The sequence below is a fragment of the Pteropus alecto genome, unplaced genomic scaffold (assembly GCF_000325575.1).
Source record: "Pteropus alecto unplaced genomic scaffold, ASM32557v1 scaffold57, whole genome shotgun sequence".
Taxonomy (NCBI): Eukaryota; Metazoa; Chordata; class Mammalia; order Chiroptera; family Pteropodidae; genus Pteropus; species Pteropus alecto.
The window spans coordinates 7200209-7214410 of record NW_006442508.1 but is presented as its reverse complement, the minus strand read 5'-3'; the positions used below and the strand labels follow the sequence as shown (position 1 = coordinate 7214410).

The 14202-nt window shown below is 35.3% G+C and overlaps 1 protein-coding gene and 1 pseudogene across 12 annotated transcripts in view; one reads left to right on the top strand and one right to left on the bottom strand.

Moving 5' to 3' along the window:
• FRYL (FRY like transcription coactivator) overlaps window positions 1-14202 on the top strand; it is a 272059-nt gene that overhangs the window by 111776 nt on the left and 146081 nt on the right. The window contains exon 4 of one of the 12 annotated variants that reach the window (XM_025040242.1): window positions 3442-3544. The exons of 10 other annotated variants lie outside the window; for them this stretch is intronic. The gene's annotated coding sequence lies outside the window, so the exon portion shown is untranslated. Of the gene's footprint in view, window positions 1-3441; window positions 3545-11916; window positions 11936-14202 lie in introns of those variants that run through there. One more of the 12 variants, XM_025040243.1, reaches the window with a different exon arrangement.
• LOC112471524 lies at window positions 12571-12689 on the bottom strand (annotated as a pseudogene).

Here is a 14202-nt window from a genome sequence, read left to right as displayed (position 1 = left end):
GTATTTCATGTGTTGTGTTAATTACCTAATAGACCTGAGGGCATCTTTTCTTCCATTTCTAAAACCTTTCAATCTCTTTTCTAAACTCCAGAGAAATTGAGGACTTGGAAGAGTCTGAAATCTGTGGGGGCTATTGAAGGCTCTAGGAGCGATAAGATGTTTGACATTTTGTATGGAAAAACTTGCCAAGTTTCTCTTTTTTCTATATTATGGTTGTTCTGGATACCAGTTCAATCATTTCTGAGATATTTAAAAAGGTGTTAATATGAGGAGTAATCCATATATTTGCTCTCCTAAGAATGTTAATAATTAAAGACTTATTTCCTTTGAGTAGTTAGAACATTAAATTCCAATGACTTGTACTGTGTGATATTTTTAGTTAAATCTAAATTTTGTTTTATGTTGAGGAGCAATATGTTTGGATCCTATATCTAAAGGGCAATTTTTTTTTTTTTTAAGGATTTAGTGAGAATTTTTCCTGGTATACATTCTTTTAAAGTATTAGAATGTACCTCTGTCTACCATCTACTTAGAAACGTAAAGGAAATAACTATTCCATAAATCCTTAAAATGCCAGTGAAAGGGCATAGAATTAAATGGAAATTGATTAAAGGAAGGAGAGAAACCTACTTTCTAACTCCTTGAGGGCAAGAGAGCTGCCGCAGTCATCTTTTGTGTACCAAGTGCTGTACAGTATCTGGCCCATGCTAAGAGGAGCTCAAGAAAGGCTGATAATACTGAAATTGTGACTGTCTTAAAAATATCTAAATCTTATTTAAAAAGCGATCTTTAATATATAATAATCTAAAAGGTAAAGAGGGGTATAGTTGAAGGAAATTATCCAAAGTAGATTTTTCTACTTTGCCAAAGATATGGCATTAAGCAATAATTTCTGCGCCTGTCTTTTTATGGTGATGAGACCAAAAATTTATATGTACAACATGGAGAATTCTGAATTTATTGAAAGAACAAAGTAGAAGGCTGACATTTTGACTGTTCTTTTGGCAAACTTGAAATAAGCTTTGAGCTATGTGTTTATTTCTGTGATTAATCTATAGGTTAAGGATAGAGAACTCATTTGAAAAATACTAGGAGTATTATTTGTGTAATTTAAAAATATAACTAGTAATCAAGGGATTGAAAAAGCATTCAAAGTATAGTGAGTGAGACTCGTCCCGGTCTTCTAAAAAGGATTTTGTTGGGTGTGTATGTAGTTCTTCTGGTTAGTACTTTAGCGATTTGGGTGATGAAAGTTTAGTAAGGGTTTAAAAGTCTGGTAAGGGTTAGAAAGGAACTACTTTTCCATTAACCGTTTGTTAAGGTTGTGATTAATAGTTGGAATAGTATCATTACTTATTCTTTACATTTCAGAATAAAGTTCAGAGCCTAGGCTCTGCCACATGAGCCCATTGAATTATTTTCCATATAAATGTAGAGCACCATTTTCACACACCCTTTATCTACAAGGAAGTCTTAGTGAATGTAAAATGGAATTTGCAAAATAAGCCCTGAAATTAATTTTATACCTCTGTATCACAAAGAAACTTGGTTTGCTTTGGCTGTATACACATTGTAACAGACTGGTTAGATATAATAGAAACTTTTAAGTTCTGACTTATTTTTTTAGATCTATGTAAATGAAACTCAAGCAGAAAAAAATCCCTTTTTTTAAGCTTGCAAGGCTGTCATCTATTATTTAAGCTACCCCTCCCCCCACCAAAAAAAAGTTATCCTACTCTGACATTCTGTATAACAGTTTTGCTTGTTATAGTTGATAAAGGTTTACTAGGAATGAACCTTGATTACTTTGGTGAGACATTATGGCCAAATAGTATTAAGGTGTTTTAAAGATTTGCGTGAGGCTAATAGGCTTATTAGCTCAATAAGGGTAGCAAAAATATGGGAAAATATCTGGGCATATGCCTCCTAACTTGTCTGCTTGCTGACATGATTCATTTGAGTCTTGGCATTTAATGGTGTGGTTTTTATGGGTCTAGATCAGCTTATTCCCCTAATCTGTTAACAGCTGTTTGATGAAAAGAGGATTGTATGTCAAATCACTTTGGAGAATACTTTAATTAAAAAGAAAAATTATATTGGTTTGTGTGCAACTCAGAGCCTTTGTTTGTTGACCTTCAATGCTGTTATATAAGAATGGGATGCAGTAGGTAGTGTTTTTGAACCGTGGAATGCCCTTTATATCATGTTAACACCTTGAGGCATTTGAGATCCACTAGACCTGGCAAAGCCCTGCTCTTACCTGATCCTGGGATATCTCTGGTCAAGATATGCCCAAACAATGGTGTTCTGGTATTGGGGTTCTGTGTGATTAGCTTTTGAAGCCCTGGTTTGAATTTAAAGTTTTGGGTCTGTTCAGAAGTAGGACTGTTTCAGACTTATTCCAGATTTCTTGGACTATTATGAAGAAATACAAGCTTTAAATACACTCCCAACAATACACTTATTGCTGAATATGTCTTAATGAATATGATTATCTTTTTCCTGTAGCGTATGATACTTGTGCATGGAAGACTGTTCTTTTACCTTTTAATACGGTGCCTAGCCATTTGGCTATGAATAAATTTATTCAGTTATGATTTTGGTCAATGAATTTACTTATTTTTGTGGTTTTTACAATACAGTAGTATACACAGATCAATAGTATACATGAATCAACACAAATGTGCGCCACATATGGAAAAACACATGCCTATACACCTTCAAAGTCACAGTAAACTAATTATGAAGTCAAGATATTTTTCTTCTGCTGTTCACATACAGTATTTGTCGGGTTTCATTGTGAAATTTTTCTGCTATTTGAAGAGCTGTTAAGCTTTTAATAGTGTCAGTTTTCAGTTTTAAAACAGTTTCTATAGGAGTTTTTAAAAATGTGCATTTTATTGGACCAGAGGATTTCTTGCTATTCATTGATACTGTGACTATAAGATTCTCACGGGAATTTTGTGCTATATTAATAGAAGACTATGTTTTAATATAATCCTGTTATTGTAGTAGAGTTCTCTCTTTTGAATAAGTTGCTTGCAGCAGAGGAAACTTTGTCCTGAGATGAGCAGTTTTAGAGGGCTCAGCCGTGGTGTTCATTACATCATCTTTTCATTCCATTAGCCAGCATTTTCTCCGGTGGGTTAAGTGAGGTGGTGGACTCTGCATCATCACAAGCTTGCTGAGGAAGTCACTGCCTGGGTGTGTAGAGGGGTGGAGAGAATTTACTATTAAAATCACCTCAAGAAAACTGGTAGCAGAGTGCGATAAATACTACCGATCTTTTTTTTTTTTTTTTTTTTTTGGGTCAGCTGTTACAGGAAGAGATTTAAAGAGCTCATGCTAGATCTAAATTAATTTTTTATTTCTAAGGCCCTGAGGTAGTAAGAAAAGTTGACATCCAAGGATAGAGCTCTACCCTTGTCTGTTTACTTGCAGTAGTGAGTCCCCTGAAAGCTGCTGGAGACACAGCTCATCAAAACTGGTAACAGGAACATAAACAGAGATCATTGCGGCCACGTGTATGTCTACATAAAGAAAGGTGAGGATGTCCTTCAAGGCACTTATAATAAACTTATAAGCTTTTATTCAATGTGATAGTTCATCTGCATTCAGCGGCGTTGCACTATAGTTGTGCGTCACTGTGAGACTGCATGGTAATGAAGCCAAGGCACTGTGGGTCAGAACTCTGCTGCCGTGAGAAGAGAAGGGACAGCAGCTGGGGGAGATAAATCAACAAATCCGTTGCTGCTGCTGCTGCTGCTGCTGCTGCTGCTGCTGCTGCTGCTGCAGCCAGTTGAGACAATGTTGAGTCTACAGGATTCTGTGTTTTTTGAAATTAGCATAAAGTCCTTGCTAAAGTCCTGGAGCAGCAGCTGTAAGTATACATGCCGAAATGGGAGAAGCGCTGAGGTATGATCAGTGCCATTCCTTGCATGCTGATTCTTTCAACCAGCCCACATCGAGGAATATTTTCTTGAATGGTAATCAGTAAAATAGAAAATCTAGACGTGCATACCCTGGGCAGTTATAATATTGGTAGTTAAATATTCTTCAACAAGCCTTGGCTTTCTTGTTAATTTGTATCATTCTGGCAAACTTTCTCTCAGTTGGTCAAAAATGGGGGAAAATGATGACACATAGACTCTGATATCTGCAGGGTTATGGAATACCAGTACTATTCCACAGTTCTGTTAGCACAAAATGTTTGTTAGAAGCAGCATCAGCAATCTTAAGGCAACAGACGATTTAGTATAATGATCATAACTTTCTTGTATTCCTGTAATTGAAGTTACAATGAGTAATTTTCATATGTATTAAATTTTCTGATAAAGAACATTCAGGATGTTATATTTCACAGTTCAAATAATCCAATAAAACTAATGTCATGGGGCTCGTATCTTATCTATAACTCCCTTCCTAATATGTGGATTTGACAGAAATAATGATTTTGTTCAGTATTTCCAGTATTTTCCAATGATACTTTTCTCTGAAGATCTCAAAGCACTTCTAGAAATTATTTATTACCAAAGTCTTTTTTTTTTTTTTGCCAAAATTATCTTATAAATATGATACTAAACTAATAAATTAAACAAGCAAAGGTTTGGTTATAATATCTGTTTTGCCCAAGGAAATTTGAAGTAAAAAAAAAAAAATGTGTCTTTTCCAAGGTCATAGGGTATAGCAAAGAACTGGAATTAGAACCCAGTTGTTCTTTCTCCCAGCTGTGCTGCTAGCGCCTGAACAAACTAATGAATAAAATATGAGACACTAAGTTTAATTTTTTCCAGTTAACTTTTTACCAAAATATTTATTTTGTTTTATAAGCAAATAATACAAAAGACCAAAGTTGATATGGTGGAAAAAACCTCTTAAGATAAAGCATTGTAGAATATAATTTGAGGAGATTTGTATTATGCCAAATATGCTGCATTTATAATCTTTATTTTTGATTTGTATGTGATTCTTCCATATGGAGATGCTGTCATGCCAGGTGGCAGAGAAAATTATATTAGTTCTAAGAAAGTTTCTGAGCGAATATACATAGTTAAAATATTGAGAGAATTATAATTACTGGCTAATTTAAATTAAATATTTTTACTATTTAAAAGGGTAATATAGAATACATTTTTATAAAATAAACTTGAGTATGGTTTCTAATTTGTCTTTCTTTCCCCATTCCTCTTCCTTTTCTCTCTTTCCCCCATCCTCTCACCATGTACTTAAAAAAAAAAAATAGTAATACAGTTTTATAGTGAGAATGAAGCTATAATTAATGGATTTTTACAGAGGAACAGTATGCTAGATTATTTCACAGCAGCTCGTCTTGTAAAAACTTAGTTTGCTTAGATACTTGTGAACTTTGTGGTATTTTCTTTTGTGACCATTTAAACATTTCTGTATGTCATTGCCTGAACCTGGTAACCAGCCACAGCCAAATCTCATGTAATCGCATTCCCTCAACCCAAGGGTATACCAAAAACATATTTGTAAAGTCTTTGTTGTTAGCTGTTAGTAATAGAATGATTCAGTTTGTGGGCATTTCATTGCCCTTGGGCATTCATAGTACAAGTCTCTCTGAAGGCCTTTTTCACCTTTGTAAAACAATAGGTTGATACAGAAAAGAAATTACAAGTCTTATTGTTCAGTATGGCCCTAACCATGTCTACCCTAGCTCTGGAACATGGGAGAATGTTTTTATTTCACCAGCATCTTGGATATCTTTTTTGTCTTCATTTAGCCCTATTGTATTTAAAATAGAGTAAGAGGGAGGATTAAAATATGTTAAAGACCCTAGAAAAGAACAGTAGTTAACTGTTTCTTCGTAGGAATGTTTTTGTAATAATAACACTTGACTTAAGCAATGTTTACTGAGCATATCCTGTGCTGTAACAAATAAATGTAATCTTTGTTCATAAGGAGCTACTAGTTTTTGTCAGAGTAAATATACATGAAAAGTTAACAGAAGGCAGTTAAATGAGAAATGTTGCATATGCATTATGACTTACCAAATGACTGTTACACACAAAAGAACAGAGAGTACAGAGATGGAGAGGATCATATTGAACCATGGGGAGCAGAGAAGACTTAGAGGGAAAGGAATTTAATTTAGTTTGGTTTTGAATGATAGGATGTTTTCCACAGTGGTAGGTGGTACTGCCACCCACAGTCTCCCTGAACCAGAAACCAGGGATGGGGCAGACAGCCCTCTCATCCCTACACCCTACTCCCTACCCCTTTCAGTCATTTACTAAGACTTGTCATTCTTCCTTCTAAAATGTCCTTAATCTCTCCTGCCTCCTGTCGCCACAGCTGCCTGCCTTAGTTCAGGCCTCTCTCTTCTTATCACCTGGATTATTGCCATAGCTCCTTTTTGTGCAATTTGCATCTTCCACATTGCTACCTAGAGTTCCTTCTAAGCTACCTCTCTGAAGGTCTCTTCTTACTTCATAGTCTTTACCCTGTGGGACGAAGCCCTTCATCATCTGTCTAGCTCCTGCTCATTTTGTCATTCTCTTCTCTAGCCATACTTACCCAGTTTCTAGAGCATGCTGTGTCTTTATATCTGCTGCTACCTTTACCTAGAACGCATCCCCTAGCCCCAACCCCTCTGTTAGCTTCACAGTGAATTCCAGTTCACCTTTGAAGACCCATCCTTTCTTGAGTCATCCAGATATTTAATGCTTCATCTGTTGTATTCTTCACTTTAAACATCATTGCATCACACACTTATTGCCCTGTTCATGTCTTTCTCCGCTACTTGAGTATAAGCTCTCGGAGGGCATAGATTGACTGTGTTGGTGTTCTTATTTGTATATTTATGCTTCGGTAAGTTGTGGTATTACAGGCAACTAAGATAAAGCTTAGGGATGTAGTCATTTTTTTTTTGGAATGGATTAATAATAGGAAAGAAGATAGGTGGATAAATTTATAACCCCTCTTATACTGTGTGATTATTATACACTAGTGATGTCTCTCGGGAACTGTTCCTGAAGCAGGAATACCTTAGTGATTTCAAAAAAATTCACATTTCACTAAATTCTATTTAGTAAATTTCTTGGGAAGAACAGAGAAAAACCTAATTTATTCATAGCCTTTGTAAAAAAAAAAAAAAGATATGGGAAACAATTTTTCTACTGAATAAATTATATATTTCAAATGTTGCTCATATCCCCCAAAAGAAAAAAATGTATTTGTTATTGAACATAACTTAATAGTAACGTATCATTCTTTCTCATTAAATATAATGATGTTTCATGTTTATAAGATGCATTTGCCATGATGGGTATTAATGTTAAATGTTGCATTTTATATTAATCTCTAGAGGCCCTCGGGTTTCCAGGCCTGCTTAGCTGGCAGAATGTTGTTACAGTGCTGCTGAAGTTTGATTATAGTTGAGCCTATTTCTTTCAGTAACAACAATGAAGTGACATTCATATGGCCTAAATTCAGGATTTTGTCTCTGTGCCAACAGTTTTAGGCATTACTTCTTTTAAAAACTGAATCGGGAACATTCTGTTAAACCAGCTGTGTGGTGAATGTTATCATTTAAATGATTGGCCTAGTTCCCCAAAATTGATAAGACAAAGCAAGATTTAGTACTGAGAACTATCCAGTTATGTATCTGCAATATTAATTAAGGTCACAGATGCATTTATTATTAATATAATACCTCTTGTAAACGTTAATTTATAGACTTTGCATCCATAATTTTATGACAGCTAGTGTTTTAAAGAATTCAGTTTTTATAACATAGAAGAGATAAATTGACTTACATTAACCACAGTTTTATAAATTAAACTATGAATAAGATACAGTCTGTTAAACTAAATTGCATACATTACTTAAAATTTTAAACCATGAGAAAAGTTCATAAACAGAATTTTTAATGCTCAGAGATGTTTTTCCTGGATTGCAAAAATAGCAAAAAGCACAATTATGCATTTATTTTAACAATTTTTCTTTTAAATAATTTCAGTTAAAATTATTTGATCAATAATACTTATTTATTATCATTTATTGAAGTACTTATGGGCCTGGTATTATAAGTACATATTATACTTGTGTATACATACAATCACATATATATGTCTATTTATTAAACCTCATGCACTCATGAAAATTTGAGGAAAACTATTATTGCTGTTTTTTTTTAATAATAGCTTTTTGTGATATAATTCATATACCATAAAATTCATCCCTTTGAAGTGTACAGTTCAGTAGTTTTTAGTGTATTTGCAGAGTCGCACAATCATTACCACTTTCTAATAGTAGAATGTTTTCATTTCCCCAAAAAGAAACCTCATACCCATTAATCTGTTTTCTGTCTCTATGGTTTTGCCTATTCTGGACATTTCATATAAATGGAATCATACTGTAGGTGTTCTTTTTGACTGTCTTCTACACCATATTTCCAAGATTTGTCCATTTGGAGCATGTATCTGTACTTTATTACTTTTTATGGCTGAATAATATTCCACTGTATGGATACACCACATTTTGTTAATCCATCAGTTGATAAACTGCTGTTTTTATTGAAGAGTAAATTGGGGCTCAGACAAGTTAAAATGCACAAAGAATATCCCTCCACAACGCAACACACACACACAATTCTTTATCTAGCTAACTTCCAGTAATCCTTCATGTTTCAATTTAAAGTCTTCCCTGCTCTAGTGATCCTTCAGTAAAGTGTGAAGGAAGAAAGTTAACAGTTGGGGAAGGGTGGGTGGGTGAGCAGAAGGTATATCATGTGCTGGGGGCTAGAGGAAATATGACCATTTTGGCTGGAACAGAAAGGTATGGGAATGAGCTGGAAAGGTACTAGACCACATGGAGTTGAGCCTATTTCTTGAAGACTTTGTTATGGATTTTGGTCTTAAACCTAAAATAAATGAGATACTATTGATGAACTTTGTGACAGTAGTTGGAGTGATTTCATCAGACTTCTAGTTTTCATGGGATGGGGACAAAGAAGGGGGAAGAGAGAGAGGTACAGCCTATGCAGGGAGATGAGTTAGGATGCTATTTCAGTAGACCAAATGTGAGGCGAAGGTTGAACAAATGAAGAAATGTTATTTCTTTACTTAGCAAACATGTATAATGCCCACCAGATAGATAGGTACTCTTTTAAGTGCTTTACAAATATTAACTCATCTAATTATGGATGTGGGAAATATGTAAGAGGTAGGAATAATAGATTTGGACTTAGATATAGATATTGAAGGAGATTTTTATAAGATGAATTTGGTAATTTATGTTCTCATTAACATTAATTTCAGAAATGTATCCATTGAGAATTAATGTTGGTCATAATGGGAAAGAATCACCTGTTGCTTATTGCCAAAATACTCACCCTCTCATCCCTCAGAGAAATCTCTCTGCTTTAGGATGTGATGCCTGGACAATGAAGCCTACGCACTGTGCTGTTAAGTGGGTAGTACGCATTCTGTAATGGTCCCCGAATTTGGAGTTGCTAGCTTCAGAGATCACTGAATTTAGGAATCATGGGCCTGCTTTATCCATTTTTTGAAAAATATTCTAACTCCTAAACTAGATTTACCTCAATTTACAAAGGACAAACTCTTCATCTTCAAGGCTAAACATTTTGCATTGTGAGAAGTACAGCTGATTATCTGACTCATTAAGTATTTGGTTTCATGATTTGTTTTAAAATTTTTCATTGGTAAATATTAAAATAATGACAGAGTAATAATGAAATAGAAAATATGAAATCAGGAAAATCTAACACAGATGGTCATAGTAATCATAAGTGCCTGAGAGTATTCAAAAAGGTCAGTGTCATATCTATGGTAAGTTTCAGACTCTCTGTTCCGTAAACCTTGATATTGTGACCGTTCCTCTTTTGTACATTTTGTCATAGTTGTGTGTAGATTTAGTCTTATATCAGGCCCTAGGTCTAATCCTATGTGAAGATAGGGAGTTTGTGAAAGCCCTAGCTCACTAGTCCAGGCTACTCAGCATCAGCCTAACCTCAGTGCAAGATTTGGCCTGATTTTGTTCTTCAGTGCTAGTGTCTGGGTGGCTACCTATTCTCATATCAAAGCCTCCACCTCTAATCATCGGTATTTCTTCCTTCCTGAGCCTTGCCTTGTCAAACTGTTTGCTACTCCATTTTCTCCAAATATGGGACTCTGCTTTGCCCTTCAAGAGAATAAAGTTCTCATCCAAGAACAAAAGCAAAAAATGTGCGGATCAAATTCTGCTGGCATACCTTTTTAGTGATCAGTCCTACCTCCCCAGGTGGATTTAATCCATGTGAGATGAAACATGACCACATATTTCCTGTTCTTGGACTTTGAATTACACATCTGTTTGCCAGCATGTCTGTTGTTCTTTCGTGGACCTTCCTGGTGCTTTGTACACTGTTATCATATTCTTCAGGTGCCGTGTTCTCCCACAATTAGTAGAGTTCTCATTACTTCCAGTGTTGCTGATGTTCAGCCATTGTGCATGCAATACCAGTATTAACAGCCAGAAGCTATTCTATTGCCCTACTGTACTGATTGCTAAATTTTTTAAATATGACATCTGGCAGGTATCTGGCTTATTATAATGTTTAGGCCCCAAATCATAGGATTCTGACCTTTTCCAAATTTCTACTGGCCAAATTTTTAGACTCTTTTTTTTTTTTTGGAAGCAACCATGTTTATAATCTCACTATCATATTTGTATGACAGTTCTCTAGCCTTTTGCAGGATAGAATGGGCTATTTACTCTTGATTATCCTTTCTTCTAATCTGCTAATAGATGTCACAGAGCACTGCTCATTCAGTGGAATTTCTGACAATTTTAGTTTTGGTCTACTAGTTGGTTTTCATTAACTTTGCTATGTCCCATTTTAAATTTTTGGCTAAAATAAGTAGTGTTTTAAAGCTTTTAACAAAAAATTAAAAATCCATTTGGATGGGGAAATTGTAAAATTCAAATTCCAAATCGTCAGACCTGATTCTACTAGAAGAAAATGAATTGTAAGGGCGATGTTAGTTCATAGTAGAAAATCATATGAATTGTTTTAGAAGCAGTTATTTTCAGTAATATTTATTGATCCATGTGATACAGGAAGTAGTTAGCAAAGACATTCACAAAAATTGAAGAAAATTAATATCTATTAACATGTAACTTAGTAATAATGTAACATAACAAATAAAGATTTATATTAGATGCATTAAATGTTTAAAATAAGCTTCACTGATGTTTATAGCTGCTTTATTCATAATTGTCCAAACTTGGAAGCGACCAAGATGTCTTTCAGTAGGTGAATGGATAAATGAATTGTAGTATATCCAGACAATAGAATATTATTCAATGCTAAAACAAAATAAGCTATCAAACTGTGAAAAAACTTGTGGGAAACGTAAATGCATATTACTGAGTGAAAGAAGCCAGGCTACATACTGTACAACTCCAACTATATGAAATTCTGGAAAAGGTAAAACTATTTGGAGATGGTAAAAAGATAAGCAGTTGTCAGAGGTTGGGGAGAGGGAGGGATGAATAGGTGGAGCACAGAGGATTGTTAAGGCAGTGAAATTACTCTGGATAATACTATAATGGTGGATACATTTGTTCAAATCCATAGAATATAGAACCCAAAGAGTGAACTCTAATGCGGATTCCAGGCTCTGGGTGATAATGATGTGTCGATGTAGGTTTATCAGTTGTAACAAATGTTCTAGGGTGTTGAAAATGGGGAGGCTATGCATCTGTGGGGGCAGGAAGTATATGGGTAATCTCTGTACCTCAGTTTTGCTGTGAACCTAAAACTGCTCTAAAAAAAGTCTTAAAAAAACAAGAAATGAAAAAAAAGACAAAATTTTGGAGCAATGTGTGAATGAGTCATTCTTTTATAGGGAGGCTATAGAAGAAAAGAAAATGTAATGCCAAGTAAACAGCTTTGGTAATATTCTTGAAGGTAAGGTTATTATGTATTTTTAATCACAGTAGGAAATCCCTGTATGCAGAGGGTGGACTTCAGTTATACTGGGATATTCCACTGCATGGGGCTCGGCTCCCCTAATCCCTGAATTGTTCAGGGGTCAACTGTAGTGCGTTTTTATGCAGAGTATGGGAGTACTATATTGCCATGGTTTGATGGGTAGGGCCTAGTATGTTTCAAAAAGAAAGTAGTCACTTTGGCTGCTATTCGAAGCGTTATTTCATCTGCTAAGAGGCAGGAATAACTGTGAAGGAAGATCTTTGAGGAGTTTACATTGACTATTATTAGGATCTTAACTTAAAATTTAGTTATGCAGAAAATAGAAGTGAGGATTACTTTCAGTAGTGGTGAGATTTGATGCCTAGATGTAGAATGTAAAGCACAGGGAGGAGTCAGTCAGTGATGGTTCTGAAGTTTACATAGTTGAAATCTCACCCTTTGAAATGGGTAATGAGAGGCCGAGGATTGACAGGGCACCATGGGGTGTGGTTTGGGGCACAGACAGTGACTGAAACTCTGAGAGAAAAATTGGTTCAACAAGATTTCTAGTATGAAGTGGGAGAACCATGTATGACTTTTTAATTTTTTTATTATTTTATTTTATATTTTTATATCTACAGCACCCAGTCTTGCAGGGTGGTCTCCCATCCAAGTACTAACCAAGCCCAACCCTGCTTAGCTTCCAAGATCAAATGGGATTGGGCCTGTTCAGGGTGGCATGGCCGTAACATGTATGACTTTTTAAAATTAGCTTTTGAATAGGTTTATTGATCCTTCACTTTGCTTCCTAGAGCTTTGCCCCTGACATGCATTTATTTAACACTCTTTGAATTGCTTGATGGATGCTATTTGTGGTATTACATATATATAAGTTTTCCTTATTTATAGTGTCTGTGAAGCTTTTTAATGATCAAAATTAGTTTTAAATAAAATCATTGTGTAGAACCTGCTGTTTCATTTTAGAAGAGTAAGTGTGAGGCAGTGGTTTTCAGCCTTGGCCACACAGCAGAACACTTTAGGGAGTTTTCCAAAACATACATATGCCTGGGCTGCACTCCACAGGTTTCGATTCTGACTTAAGAAGTTGTCAGAGAAGCCAGCCAAGACCAGGATGGGGTCAGAAATCTTGACTTTGGGGGTGGCTCCATAGTGTAGTGGTTAGCATGTCCACTTTACATACAGAAGGTCCTGGATTCGCGCCCCAGGTGGAGCCACAGACCAAACCCTGGGTGCTCCAGCTTCCCTCCAACCCCCTGGGTGTGCCAGGCCCCCCGGGTGCATGCTGTGAGCATGTGGGAGGAGATACCCCGCCTTCAGAGATCCAGTTCTTAAGGGGAAACTACAACATCCATAGGTCAGGGGTGGAAGGTGGCGGGGTGGAAGGTGGGGCGGGGGGAGCGGATTAAAGAGGGGAAAATAATGAATAAATCTTGATTTTGACTTACTATGAAGTAGATATGAAATCTTTTTCAGTAGGTGGAATCGTAGTAAACAGTCTGACAGACAAGTTTTTCTGTTTGTCAGTTTATTGTTTTACAATAAGAAATGTGCCAAGTGTGTGTTAATGCTAGAGCTAGCAGACCACCCTTTGCTCTGCTTGTGGGGAAGGTCATACAAAGCTAAATTACAATCAGAAAGTTGCATGGAGAACCTGAAGATCAAAGAAATTAACATCTGTGATGTGCTGTGATAAGGGTCAGAATGCATATCCTTTTGTCTAGCCTACTGAACTGTACTTAGGTGGATATTACATTTCTATTAGCATTGTATTAATTGTTTAATTTTTCTGTACCTTGCCAACAATAGAGCTAATTATTCTTTTAAATATTTGCCACTCTGATGTGTATAAAATGAAAACACATTGCAACTTTAATTTGCATTTTCTAGGAACTACAAAGTTTGCATATTTTTTTAATCTATTGTCTTTTTAGGTTTGTTCTTATGTGAATTGCCTAAATATATCTTTTGCCAAATTTCGTTATGTTGTCTTTTTCTTGTTAATTTGTAAGAGCTCTTTGAATATTTTATATTTTCTGTCATCTTGACTCTATTTTTGTCCATCTTCGTTCTTTCTTGGTTATAGTATAATTTGCCTTATAAATGTTTAAAATTTTTATTTGATTGATTGCATTTATCTTTTTTTTTATAATTTTGTGTTTTCTGTCTTGGCTAAATGTCTCTTCTCTGCATTGTACATGTTGACTCTTAATTTTTTTCTAAGACTTTTACAAATTTATTTTTAA